General features: G+C 48.4%; 1 protein-coding gene across 1 annotated transcript in view; it reads right to left on the bottom strand.

Annotated features, from left to right (window-relative positions):
• Window positions 1–12983, bottom strand: part of LHFPL5 (LHFPL tetraspan subfamily member 5) — a 65727-nt gene that overhangs the window by 48146 nt on the left and 4598 nt on the right. The window lies entirely within an intron of this gene.

A 12983-nucleotide genomic window follows, 5' to 3' on the forward strand; every position in this document is an offset into this window, starting at 1 on the left:
CTGGACACCTCCCAGGGGAGGTGCAGGTCAGGGGAGTGGTCACTCCCCTTTCCTTTGTCCAGTTTCGCGCCAGAGCAGGGCTAAGGGGTCCCCTGAACCGGTGTAGACTGGCTTATGCAGAATTGGGCACCTCTGTGCCCAACAAAGCATTTCCAGAGGCTGGGGGAGGCTACTCCTCCCCTGCCTTCACACCATTTTCCAAAGGGAGAGGGTGTCACACCCTCTCTCAGAGGAAGTTCTTTGTTCTGCCATCCTGGGCCAGGCCTGGCTGGACCCCAGGAGGGCAGATGACTGTCTGAGGGGTTGGCAGCAGCAGCAGCTGCAGTGAAACCCCAGGAAGGGCAGTTTGGCAGTACCAGGGTCTGTGCTACAGACCACTGGGATCATGGGATTGTGCCAACTATGCCAGGATGGCATAGAGGGGGCAATTCCATGATCATAGACATGTTACATGGCCATATTCGGAGTTACCATTGTGAAGCTACATATAGGTAGTGACCTATATGTAGTGCACGCGTGTAATGGTGTCCCCGCACTCACAAAGTTCAGGGAATTGGCTCTGAACAATGAGGGGGCACCTTGGCTAGTGCCAGGGTGCCCTCACACTAAGTAACTTTGCACCTAACCTTTACCAGGTAAAGGTTAGACATATAGGTGACTTATAAGTTACTTAAGTGCAGTGTAAAATGGCTGTGAAATAACGTGGACGTTATTTCACTCAGGCTGCAGTGGCAGGCCTGTGTAAGAATTGTCAGAGCTCCCTATGGGTGGCAAAAGAAATGCTGCAGCCCATAGGGATCTCCTGTAACCCCAATACCCTGGGTACCTCAGTACCATATACTAGGGAATTATAAGGGTGTTCCAGTAAGCCAATGTAAATTGGTAAAAATGGTCAGTAGCCTGTTAGTGACAATTTGGAAAGAAATGAGAGAGCATAACCACTGAGGTTCTGGTTAGCAGAGCCTCAGTGAGACAGTTAGGCACTACACAGGGAACACACACATATAGGCCACAAACTTATGAGCACTGGGGTCCTGACTAGCAGGGTCCCAGTGACACATAACAAACATACTGAAAACATAGGGTTTTCACTATGAGCACTGGGCCCTGGCTAGCAGGATCCCAGTGAGACAGTGAAAACACCCTGGCATACACTCACAAAACAGGCCAAAAGTGGGGGTAACAAGGCTAGAAAGAGGCTACTTTCTCACACAACCCCCCCCCCCCCCCCCCCAAACAAAGGACAATAAGGCTAACCTTGGCCAGTTGAGACTTTATTGTCTAAGTGGTGATAAGTAGAGAGTAGCTCTGCAATAGACTGGTTACTCCCTTTATCATCCACTATATGGTTACTTCCCTGTGGGGATGTAAACCACCCTGTTTGAAGTTTTTTTAGCTAAGCAACAATGTGAAGATGTATTTTCAGAGTTTCTATCAATATGTTTTAGTTTAGAGCAGTGGGAATTATCCACTGAACCTATTTGTAGTGATGGAAATGCCAGACAGGGATGCTGTCTCAGAAAAGCCATGGCTGGGCAAAAACTTTGTCCATATGGCTGGAAGAGAGAACAGGGATGCTGTTTCTCTTGAGTTGGAGCAGGGCAGGGATGCTGTCCTATGAGCTCCACACTAGGGCAGGGATGCTGTCCTAAGTGTTGTGAGGCAGTGCAGGGTTTCTGCACTAAAGTTTCTCTGGGAAGGTTGGAGGGATGCTCCATGTTAACTAAAATGGTGCTCTTTTTCTCACCAATGTTAGTTATCCCACAGAGAGGTACTTCCACCTCAGGGAGTACAGTTTTGCCAACTGATGATTCCCTTGGAACAGGTGCCACCCCAGGAGAGGTTTCTCCTACCACAGGAATGGTATCCTGAATGGTAGGGTGGTTAGGGGATACTGTGATACCCTTTTTACCTGTTGATGGAGAGGGATCCTGAGTTTTCAGGCCTTCTCTCCTTTGCTTTTTCATTTCAGTAGAAATCAGAGGGAACAATTCCTCAGGGATGCCCAGCATGGCTGCATGGGCATAAAACTCTACATCAGCCCAACCTGAGGCCTCTAGGTCATTACCTAAGAGACAGTCTACAGGTAAGCTAGGTGATACCACCACCTGCTTAGGGCCAGTAACTCCACCCCAACTAAACTGAATTATAGCTAAGGGAAGAAACTTAGTGGAGTTATGGACATCAATAATCTTATACTGTTGTCCAATGATGTGTTGATCAGGGTGCACTAGGTTTTCAGTCACCAAAGTGATACTGGCACCTGTGTCCCTGTAGGCCAAGGCCTCAACACCATTTATTGAAACTGTCTGCCTGTACTTATCCATTGTAAGGGGACAAGCAGCCAGTGTGGCAAGGCCAATGCCACTAGGTGTGACAGAAACTGTCTAGGGACTGACTACCCCAGTTTCTACTATGGACCCAAAAGTGAACCCAACTACACCCTTAACTTGACTGTTGCCAGCAGTCCCACCACTAGTACCACTACTGCTAGGGGCACTAGAGCTTGATGTATTAGTGGTGGTAGGCTCAGGGGGTTTACCTGGACAGGACTTATCCCCTGGCCTATGGCCTCTGTTTTTACACACAAAGCACCAAGGCTTTTTAATGTGTGCAGGTTGAGAAGAAGAGGAAGAATTAGTTTTATCTCCACCCTCTGAAGAGTGTTTAAGATTTGAAGTGGGATCTTTGGTTTTACCCTTATCCCCATGCTTATCTTGAGATTTTTCACCATCTTTCTTCTTATTGCCATCTTTGTCATCCCCTGTATGAACTTTTCTGTTCACCCTTGTTCTGACCCATTTGTCTGCCTTCTTTCCCAATTCTTGGGGAGAGGTCAGATCAGAGTCTACCAGGTACTGGTGCAACAAATCAGACACACAATTATTAAGTATATGCTCTCTCAGGATTGTGTTATACAGGCTTTCATAATCAGTAACTTTACTGCCATGTAACCACCCCTCCAAGGCCTTCACTGAATGGTCAATGAAATCAACCCAGTCTTGTGAAGACTCCTTTTTGGTCTCTCTGAACTTTATCCTGTATTGTTCAGTGGTTAAGCCATAACCATCCAGGAGTGCATTCTTAAGAACTGTAAAATTATTGCCATCACTTTCTTTCACAGTAAGGAGCCTATCCCTACCTTTTCCACTAAATGATAGCCATAGGATAGCAGCCCACTGCCTTTGAGGGACATCCTGTACAACACAGGCCCTCTCAAGTGCAGCAAACCACTTGTTAATGTCATCCCCCTCCTTATAAGGGGGAACTATCTTGTGCAGATTCCTGGAATCATGCTCTTTTGCAGGATGACTATGGGGAATACTGCTGCTGCCACCATGGGTTTCTAAACCCAACTTCTGTCTTTCCTTCTCTAATTCTAAAGACTGTCTATCCAAATCCAGCTGTTGCTTTTTAAGCTTCAGTCTGGTTTGTTCCACTCTCAATCTATTGAGCTTCCTTTCTAACAATCTGTCATCAGGGTGGGTGGGAGGGACATTTCTAGATACAGAGGTATGATGGGAATGAACAGAAGGAGACCTGTCCCTTACAGAGGGCACCCTAACAGCTTGGCTAACAGAAACATCACTACCAGTATGGTGAGAATAAATGCTTTTGCTATGATGTGAGACAACACTATTTATATGGTGTGGCTCATCATCATTACCAACTATGCTAGACTGTCTAGTAATGGGCAGGCTAGGAAGTTTCTTTCCTGAATCTTTTCCTGGGGGAGTCCCTGGATCAGATTGAGAACCATTAGCTACTTTTTCAACAGATTGGGCACTTATGGCCTTATCCTGTACTCTAAGCATGTTAATTAACAGTTCTAAGGAAGGATTCTTCCCTACACTCAAACCTCTCTCTATGCAGAGACTCCTTGCTCCTTTCCAGCTAAGGTGATCATATGCAAGTTTGGACAGATCCACATTTTGGCCTGTGCCAGACATTTTTAGAGAGAGTTAAAGTGATAGTAAAAGATAAAAAGTTTGTCAGAGCTTTTAGAAAGACAGAGAAAAAAAACTTTTAAAACTTTTTTGAACTTTTTAGAAAGTTAGAAGTACTTTTCAGCACTTAGAAAAGAGTGAAAAGAGGAAATGCAAAACTTTTTGGCTATGTGTATATACACTGACCTTGTTTTGTATATTTTTCTCTTATGAAAAGTACAATGACAAGAGTGGTAAGTAGTCTCAAAGCACTTATCCCACCGCTGCACAACCAATGTAGGAGGCTGGACTGGCTTGTAGTGAGTACCAAGGGGTACTTGCACCTTGCACCAGGCCCAGTTATCCCTTATTAGTGTATAGGGTGTCTAGCAGCTTAGGCTGATAGATAATGGTAGCTTAGCAGAGCAGCTCAGGCTGAACTAGGAGACGTGTGAAGCTACTACAGTACCACCTAGTGTCATATGCACAATATCATAAGAAAACACAATACACAGTTATACTAAAAATAAAGGTACTTTATTTTTATGACAATATGCCAAAGTATCTTAGAGTGTACCCTCAGTGAGAGGATAGGAAATATACACAAGATATATATACACAATAGCAAAAATATGCAGTATAGTCTTAGAAAACAGTGCAAACAATGTATAGTTACAATAGGATGCAATGGGGAAACATAGGGATAGGGGCAACACAAACCATATACTCCAAAAGTGGAATGCGAACCACGAATGGACCCCAAACCTATGTGACCTTGTAGAGGGTCACTGGGACTATTAGAAAATAGTGAGAGTTAGAAAAATAACCCTCCCCAAGACCCTGAAAAGTGAGTGCAAAGTGCACTAAAGTTCCCCTAAGGACAAAGAAGTCGTGTTAGAGGAATAATGCAGGAAAGACACAAACCAACAATGCAACAACTGTGGATTTCCAATCTCGGGTACCTGTGGAACAAGGGGACCAAGTCCAAAAGTCACAAGCAAGTCGGAGATGGGCAAATGCCCAGGAAATGCCAGCTGCGGGTGCAAAGAAGCTTCTACCGGACAGAAGAAGCTGAGGTTTCTGCAGGAACGAAAAGGGCTAGAGACTTCCCCTTTGGTGGACGGATTCCTCTCGCCGTGGAGAGTCGTGCAGAAGTGTTTTCCCGCCGAAAGAACGCCAACAAGCCTTGCTAGCTGCAAATCATGCAGTTAGCGTTTTTGGATGCTGCTGAGGCCCAGGAGGGACCAGGAGGTCGCAAATTGGACCAGCAGAGAGAGGGGACGTCGAGCAAGACAAGGAGCCCTCTCTAAAGCAGGTAGCACCCGGAGAAGTGCCAGAAACAGGCACTACGAAGATGCATGAAACGGTGCTCACCCGAAGTCGCACAAAGAAGTCCCACGTCGCCGGAGACCAACTTAGAAAGTCGTGCAATGCAGGTTAGAGTGCCGTGGACCCAGGCTTGGCTGTGCACAAAGGATTTCCACCGGAAGTGCACAGGGGCCGGAGTAGCTGCAAAAGTCGCGGTTCCCAGCAATGCAGCCCAGCGAGGTGAGGCAAGGACTTACCTCCACCAAACTTGGACTGAAGAGTCACTGGACTGTGGGGGTCACTTGGACAGAGTCGCTGGATTCGAGGCACCTCGCTCGTCGTGCTGAGAGGAGACCCAAGGGACCGGTAATGCAGCTTTTTGGTGCCTGCGGTTGCAGGGGGAAGATTCCGTCGACCCACGGGAGATTTCTTCGGAGCTTCTGGTGCAGAGAGGAGGCAGACTACCCCCACAGCATGCATAAGCAGGAAAACAGTCGAGAAGGCGGCAGGATCAGCGTTACAGAGTTGCAGTAGTCGTCTTTGCTACTATGTTGCAGGTTTGCAGGCTTCCAGCGCGGTCAGCAGTCGATTCCTTGGCAGAAGGTGAAGAGAGAGATGCAGAGGAACTCGGATGAGCTCTTGCATTCGTTATCTAAAGTTTCCCCAGAGACAGAGACCCTAAATAGCCAGAAAAGAGGGTTTGGCTACCTAGGAGAGAGGATAGGCTAGCAACACCTGAAGGAGCCTATCACAAGGAGTCTCTGACGTCACCTGGTGGCACTGGCCACTCAGAGCAGTCCAGTGTGCCAGCAGCACCTCTGTTTCCAAGATGGCAGAGGTCTGGAGCACACTGGAGGAGCTCTGGACACCTCCCTGGGGAGGTGCAGGTCAGGGGAGTGGTCACTCCCCTTTCCTTTGTCCAGTTTCGCGCCAGAGCAGGGCTAAGGGGTCCCCTGAACCGGTGTAGACTGGCTTATGCAGAATTGGGCACCTCTGTGCCCAACAAAGCATTTCCAGAGGCTGGGGGAGGCTACTCCTCCCCTGCCTTCACACCATTTTCCAAAGGGAGAGGGTGTCACACCCTCTCTCAGAGGAAGTTCTTTGTTCTGCCATCTTGGGCCAGGCCTGGCTGGACCCCAGGAGGGCAGATGCCTGTCTGAGGGGTTGGCAGCAGCAGCAGCTGCAGTGAAACCCCAGGAAGGGCAGTTTGGCAGTACCAGGGTCTGTGCTACAGACCACTGGGATCATGGGATTGTGCCAACTATGCCAGGATGGCATAGAGGGGGCAATTCCATGATCATAGACATGTTACATGGCCATATTCGGAGTTACCATTGTGAAGCTACATATAGGTAGTGACCTATATGTAGTGCACGCGTATAATGGTGTCCCCGCACTCACAAAGTTCAGGGAATTGGCTCTGAACAATGTGGGGGCACCTTGGCTAGTGCCAGGGTGCCCTCACACTAAGTAACTTTGCACCTAACCTTTACCAGGTAAAGGTTAGACATATAGGTGACTTATAAGTTACTTAAGTGCAGTGTAAAATGGCTGTGAAATAACGTGGACGTTATTTCACTCAGGCTGCAGTGGCAGGCCTGTGTAAGAATTGTCAGATCTCCCTATGGGTGGCAAAAGAAATGCTGCAGCCCATAGGGATCTCCTGGAACCCCAATACCCTGGGTACCTCAGTACCATATACTAGGGAATTATAAGGGTGTTCCAGTAAGCCAATGTAAATTGGTAAAAATGGTCAGTAGCCTGTTAGTGACAATTTGGAAAGAAATGAGAGAGCATAACCACTGAGGTTCTGGTTAGCAGAGCCTCAGTGAGACAGTTAGGCACTACAGAGGGAACACACACATATAGGCCACAAACTTATGAGCACTGGGGTCCTGACTAGCAGGGTCCCAGTGACACATAACAAACATACTGAAAACATAGGGTTTTCACTATGAGCACTGGGCCCTGGCTAGCAGGATCCCAGTAAGACAGTGAAAACACCCTGGCATACACTCACAAAACAGGCCAAAAGTGGGGGTAACAAGGCTAGAAAGAGGCTACTTTCTCACACTGTCCTCGGGAGTTTTTGGTCCTTTTAGATGCAGGGTAGTCCTCTGAGGCTTCAGAGGTCGCTGGACCCTGTGGAACGCGTCGCTGTTGCAGTTTTTCTTGAAGTGGAGAGACAGGCCGGTAGGGCTGGGGCCAAAGCAGTTGGTGTCTCCGTCTTCTCTGCAGGGCTTTCAGGTCAGCAGTCCTTCTTCGTCTTCAGGTTGCAGGAATCTAGTTTCCTAGGTTCTGGGGAGCCCCTAAATACTGAATTTAGGGGTGTGTTTAGGTCTGGGAGGGCAGTAGCCAATGGCTACTGTCCTTGAGGGTGGCTACATCCTCTTTGTGCCTCCTCCCTGAGGGGAGGGGGGCACATCCCTATTCCTATTGGGGAAATCCTCCAAAATCAAGATGGAGGATTTCTAAAGGCAGGGGTCACCTCAGCTCAGGACACCTTAGGGGCTGTCCTGACTGGTGGGTGACTCCTCCTTGTTTTTCTCATTATCTCCCCTGGAGTTGCCGCCAAAAGTGTGGGCTGTGTCCAGGGGGCGGGCATCTCCACTAGCTGAAGTGCCCTGGGGCATTGTAACACAAAGCCTGAGCCTTTGGGGCTCACTGCTAGGTGTTATAGTTCCTGCAGGGGGGAGGTGTGAAGCACCTCCACCCAGAGCAGGCTTTTGTTTCTGTCCTCAGAGAGCACAAAGGCCCTCACCACATGGGGTCAGAAACTCGTCTCTCAGCAGCAGGCTGGCACAGACCATTCAGTCCTGCACTGAACAATTGGGTAAAATACAGGGGGCATCTCTAAGATGCCCTCTGTGTGCATTTTTTAATAAATCCAACACTGGCATCAGTGTGGGTTTATCATTCTGAGAAGTTTGATACCAAACTTCCCAGTATTCAGTGTAGCCATTATGGAGCTGTGGAGTTCGTTTTTGACAGACTCCCAGACCATATACTCTTATGGCTACCCTGCACTTACAATGTCTAAGGTTTTGCTTAGACACTGTAAGGGCACAGTGCTCATGCACCTATGCCCTCACCTGTGGTATAGTGCACCCTGCCTTAGGGCTGTAAGGCCTGCTAGAGGGGTGACTTACCTATGCCACAGGCAGTGTGAGGTTGGCATGGCACCCTGAGGGGAGTGCCATGTCGACTTAGTCATTTTCTCCCCACCAGCACACACAAGCTGGCAAGCAGTGTGTCTGTGCTGAGTGAGGGGTCCCTAGAGTGGCATAAGACATGCTGCAGCCCTTAGAGACCTTCCCTGGCATCAGGGCCCTTGGTACCAGGGTTGTGCCAATTGTGGAGACAATGGTACATTTTAGGTGAAAGAACACTGGTGCTGGGGCCTGGTTAGCAGGGTCCCAGCACACTTCTCAGTCAAGTCAGCATCAGTATCAGGCAAAACGTGGGGGGTAATTGCAACAGGGAGCCATTTCCTTACAGTGGTCAACTGGCTAGGTGACCAATCCCCCTTTCAGGGCTATTTAGGGTCTCTCTCTTGGGTGGGCCCTCAGTTTCAGTTTGCAAGATTCCAGCAGGACACCTCTGCAACCTTACTTCAACTTCTAGCCACTGGAACCGCGAATGGACCCTCCAGGAACCGACAATCTGCATCCACGAGGAAGACTCTTCTTGCAACATTGTTTCCACAGCACTTCTAAAACATTTCCTAGGCTGTGCATCCTCTGAGGGTGGCAAGTCTTCAGTCTGCATGAGAAGGAAGAAGGAATCTCCCTTGGAGTGAAGGAGTCACTCCCCTGCATCTGCAGGCACCTACTGCAACGACGACCAGCTGCGTGGATCTCATTTTTATTCTGAGCTGCGTGGATCCTGCATCACGGATGGTGGTCTGCAGTAGTCCTGTTGGTTCTCTCTGCCAGCTGTCCAACTTTGGTGGAGGTAAGCCCTTGCCTTCCCACGCAGGATAGTACCCCCGTGTACTGCATCTCTTACTGCTGCCAATACTTGTTTGCATCTCCTCCAAGGGATCTTCAGGCTTTGTGTAGCTCCAGCCCCCAGCACTCCGTCCTGCGATGCACAACCCTCTACATGGTTCTCCTGTGGCGTGGGACCCTTCTCCAGCTGTGCAGCATGGGCTCTTGCGCAACTCCTGTGCCCCTATCCTGTGGGACTCCTGCCAGTGCTCCCTCTGCTCCTGTGGGCACTTTGTGTCGCTGAGGGTCCCCTCTGACTTCCCCTCCTGGGTTGAGTCCTCCTGGGCCTCGCTAGTCCTTGGCAGCTCCACTTTCTGCCAGCAGCGATAACTTTCTTTGCCAAGGCTTGTTAGTGGAATTCATGCACCAACACTGACTGCAATTCTTCTTCCAGCATAAAACATTGTCTGCATCCCTCATGAACGCTTCACCGATTTCAGGGCTGCAGTGCTGACTTTCTTCACATCACCATCAACCAACTCCTGCATCCACAGCTGGGTGGTAGTAACTCCTACTCCTCCTGGACTCTTCTGTGAGTTCTGGACCAGGTCCCCATCTTCCACAGGTCGTCTTCTTCAGGAATCCACCGCTGGTTTCTTGCGGTCTTGTCTGGGTGTTGCATTTTCTTGTTTTCCTTTCGTTTGGGTGGTTTGGAGGAAAATCTAGTAATTTACTCCTTTCCTTATGGTCGCTAGGGGGCACTGTGGTACTTACCTTTGTGGTTTCCTTGTACCCACAGCTTCGGTCTACACAGTCTACTTACATAGGTGTGGGTCCTGTTTTTGCATTCCATTTTTTTAGTACATGGTTTGGACTCCTCCTAGGGTCACTATTGTCTACTTGCATTTGCACTGTTTTCTATCACTTTCAATGCCTATTGCTGATAACTAGTGTATATATTTAAAGGGTTGCCTCTCTAGTACTTTTTGGTATTGTGTCACTAAAATAAAGTACCTTTATTTTTGTAACACTGAGAGTTTTCTTCCGTGGTATTCCATGACCCTTGCATGTCTCCTAGATAAGCCTTCTAGATAAGCCTTGACTGCTCATCCACAGCTACCTCTAGAGAGCCTGGCTTCTAGACTCTACCTGCACAACACTAGTAGGGGATACCTGGATATGGTATAAGGTGTATGTACCTTAGATACACACCAGGACAGCTTCCTACAACAAGGTCCTAAACTTCACCATCAGAATTTGTTCAGTTGACATAGGCACAGTCCCATCTCATCACAATGTCACTGGGCTAGCTAGCTATCTCCGCCATAACGAGCTTTATAGAACCTTCTGACACTTGTTTTCAAGGCAATAAATGACATGGGACCTGATTACCTCTCATTGCGAGTCATAATGCACCTACCTGGAAACAGAGATTAGCTTCTAATTACTCCCGGACCCCGCTGTGCTATCTACAAATCCAAGTCCCTCCACCTCCCTGGCCCAAATCCACCGGAATTTCCCACCACCAAGCATTCGCACAGCTCCACACACCCAAGAGTTCAAAACCTGGATTGAAAGGTCATCCTTTGACACTAGAAGGACTTGAGAAAACACTATTCACTCTAATACGTATATTTCGTGCCTAAATGTAATTCAGCCTGCAGGTGTGTGTTTTGTCGTTCGTATCCATTCAGTAGCTCAATTTATCCAGACCTACCTGCTGCTGCTCTGTATCCTCTGTTGCCCACCTCGCTCACAAGTCTCAAAGGCAACGTCAACATTCTTAGGTAAAATGTTTCTAATCGAAAAGTTAATGATATGAACAATCATCTTCCTTTTACTCTAGCCGTGTTACCATCTCTCACTCACTTTTTTTCTTCCAGAACTGCCCTGTCCATCTCCCCCATTACTCCCTGTCACTGTCTCTGGCACTCTCCTCTCGTACCTGTCATGCTCTTCTGTTTATTTTATTCCTCCGTCGCTCTCTTATTCTTTAGTACATTCATTTCCTCTGGTCACTATTTCTTCTCTCTCTCTTTCTGACACTCTCTACACGGCTCTAACTTTTAGTTTCGGGTGTTTATCCCCTACTGCTCTCCCCACCGTTCTTGTCACTTTCTTTCATTACTCTGTCCATCTATGTCAGTATTTTTCCATTCCCAGCTGGGGCGGAGCTAATGACAATAGTGGCATCCACACCTCTCTCTGAGTGCTGCGAAGCCTCTCGCGCGCGCTCGCTCACTCTCGGCGCTAGTCAATGCTTGACACAGACCAGCTTATCGTTACGCGTGATACTTCTGACTTCGGGCTTCCCCGCTAAATATGTGCACAACATTCACATTTTGTTTTGCTTGTCAACGACGATCCACTCTGTAAATACTCTTTTTCTGTATTTGTAAACTGAGGTAACCAAAGGTTAATCAGTTTCGCGGGACAAAGTAGCAGTTTACATCCAAGGCCCAACGAACAAACTTTCGCACACCTCTGAAACAATGCAATATGGTTATTGTCCAACACAGGGGGGCGCTCCAACCACCATCAGGAACTGCGGACTGCACGGATCAGAAAGAGGATTGTGGAAGAGTGCGGGGATCTGACAGAAATCTGTGGCGAAAAAGACAAGCGCCTTTGGCTGAGTGCCTGGGTCTGACACGAGCCTTGGAGGGAGTGCCTGTGTCTGTCAGGAGCAAAGGGCACGGAAAAGACGGGGGCCTGTGGAAGAGTGCATGGGTCCCACAGGAGCCTGGGAAGGAATGCCTCGGTCTGTCAGAAGCAAAAGGCACAGAAAAGACAGGGGCCTGTGGTAGAGTGCAAGGGGCTGACAGGAGCCTGAGAAGGAGTGCCTGGGCCTTAGGAGCAAGGGGCATAGTAAAACAGGAGAATATGGAAGAGTAAATGGGGCTGAAGGGAGCTGAGGGCACAAAAAAGAGAGGGGCTTGCGGAAGAGTGCGTGGAGCTGACAGTAGCACAGGGTAGAAATGGATAGAACAGTGAATGTACTGGACTAACAGGAACCTGTGGCAAAGGGCACAGTAGAGACTGGACATGTGCCTAAGTGCAGGGAATACAAATTAACCTGGGATAAAGAGTATACAGCAGAAAGTAGCCTTTGGAAGAGATGGCATGAGACAGGCAGGGACATGCTCAAGTGAGCATGGAAAAGGCAGGGTCTTGTGGAAGTTTTCACTGGAAGAGAGCAAGTGAGGATTGCCCAAAACTGGGGGATGCCTTAGGAAGACAGTGCTTACCAACGTGGGGCCTAGAACACACAGGGGGAGAGTAATGGTCTATGTTACATGCAGGGTCTTGTGAGAATGCATCAAACAAACCGAGTCTTAAGAGACTGGAACAGTAAGGCTCCTGGGACGGAGGGCCTGGACTAGAAAGAAAAGCAAATGGGCCTGTTAAACATCCAGACCGTGGAGCAGAGAATACCCAAGGAAAAAGTGTTTCCTCCAAATCAGGACCTAGGAAAAGTGCATGTAACACAGGCGGCTCCGGAGAAGAATGCATGGAAGAGAGAGAGGCCTGGCTAAGAATACATGGAACAGACAGAGGTCTGGAGAAGAAGGCATGTAACAGAGAGAAGTCTGGAGAAGAATGCATACAGCAGACAGTGATCTGGAGAAGAATGCATGGAACAGAAGGTGATCTGGAGAAGCATGCATGTAAGAGTGGAGTCTGAAGAAGAATGCATCGAACACAGAGGCATCTGAAGAAGATTGCATCTAATAGAGAAAGGCCTAGAGAAGAATGCATAGACCAGAGAGGTGTCTGGAGAAGAAGGCATAAAAGAAAGATGAGCACGAAGAAGAATGCA

Source organism: Pleurodeles waltl, chromosome 6 (genome assembly GCF_031143425.1).
Source record: "Pleurodeles waltl isolate 20211129_DDA chromosome 6, aPleWal1.hap1.20221129, whole genome shotgun sequence".
NCBI lineage: Eukaryota > Metazoa > Chordata > Amphibia > Caudata > Salamandridae > Pleurodeles > Pleurodeles waltl.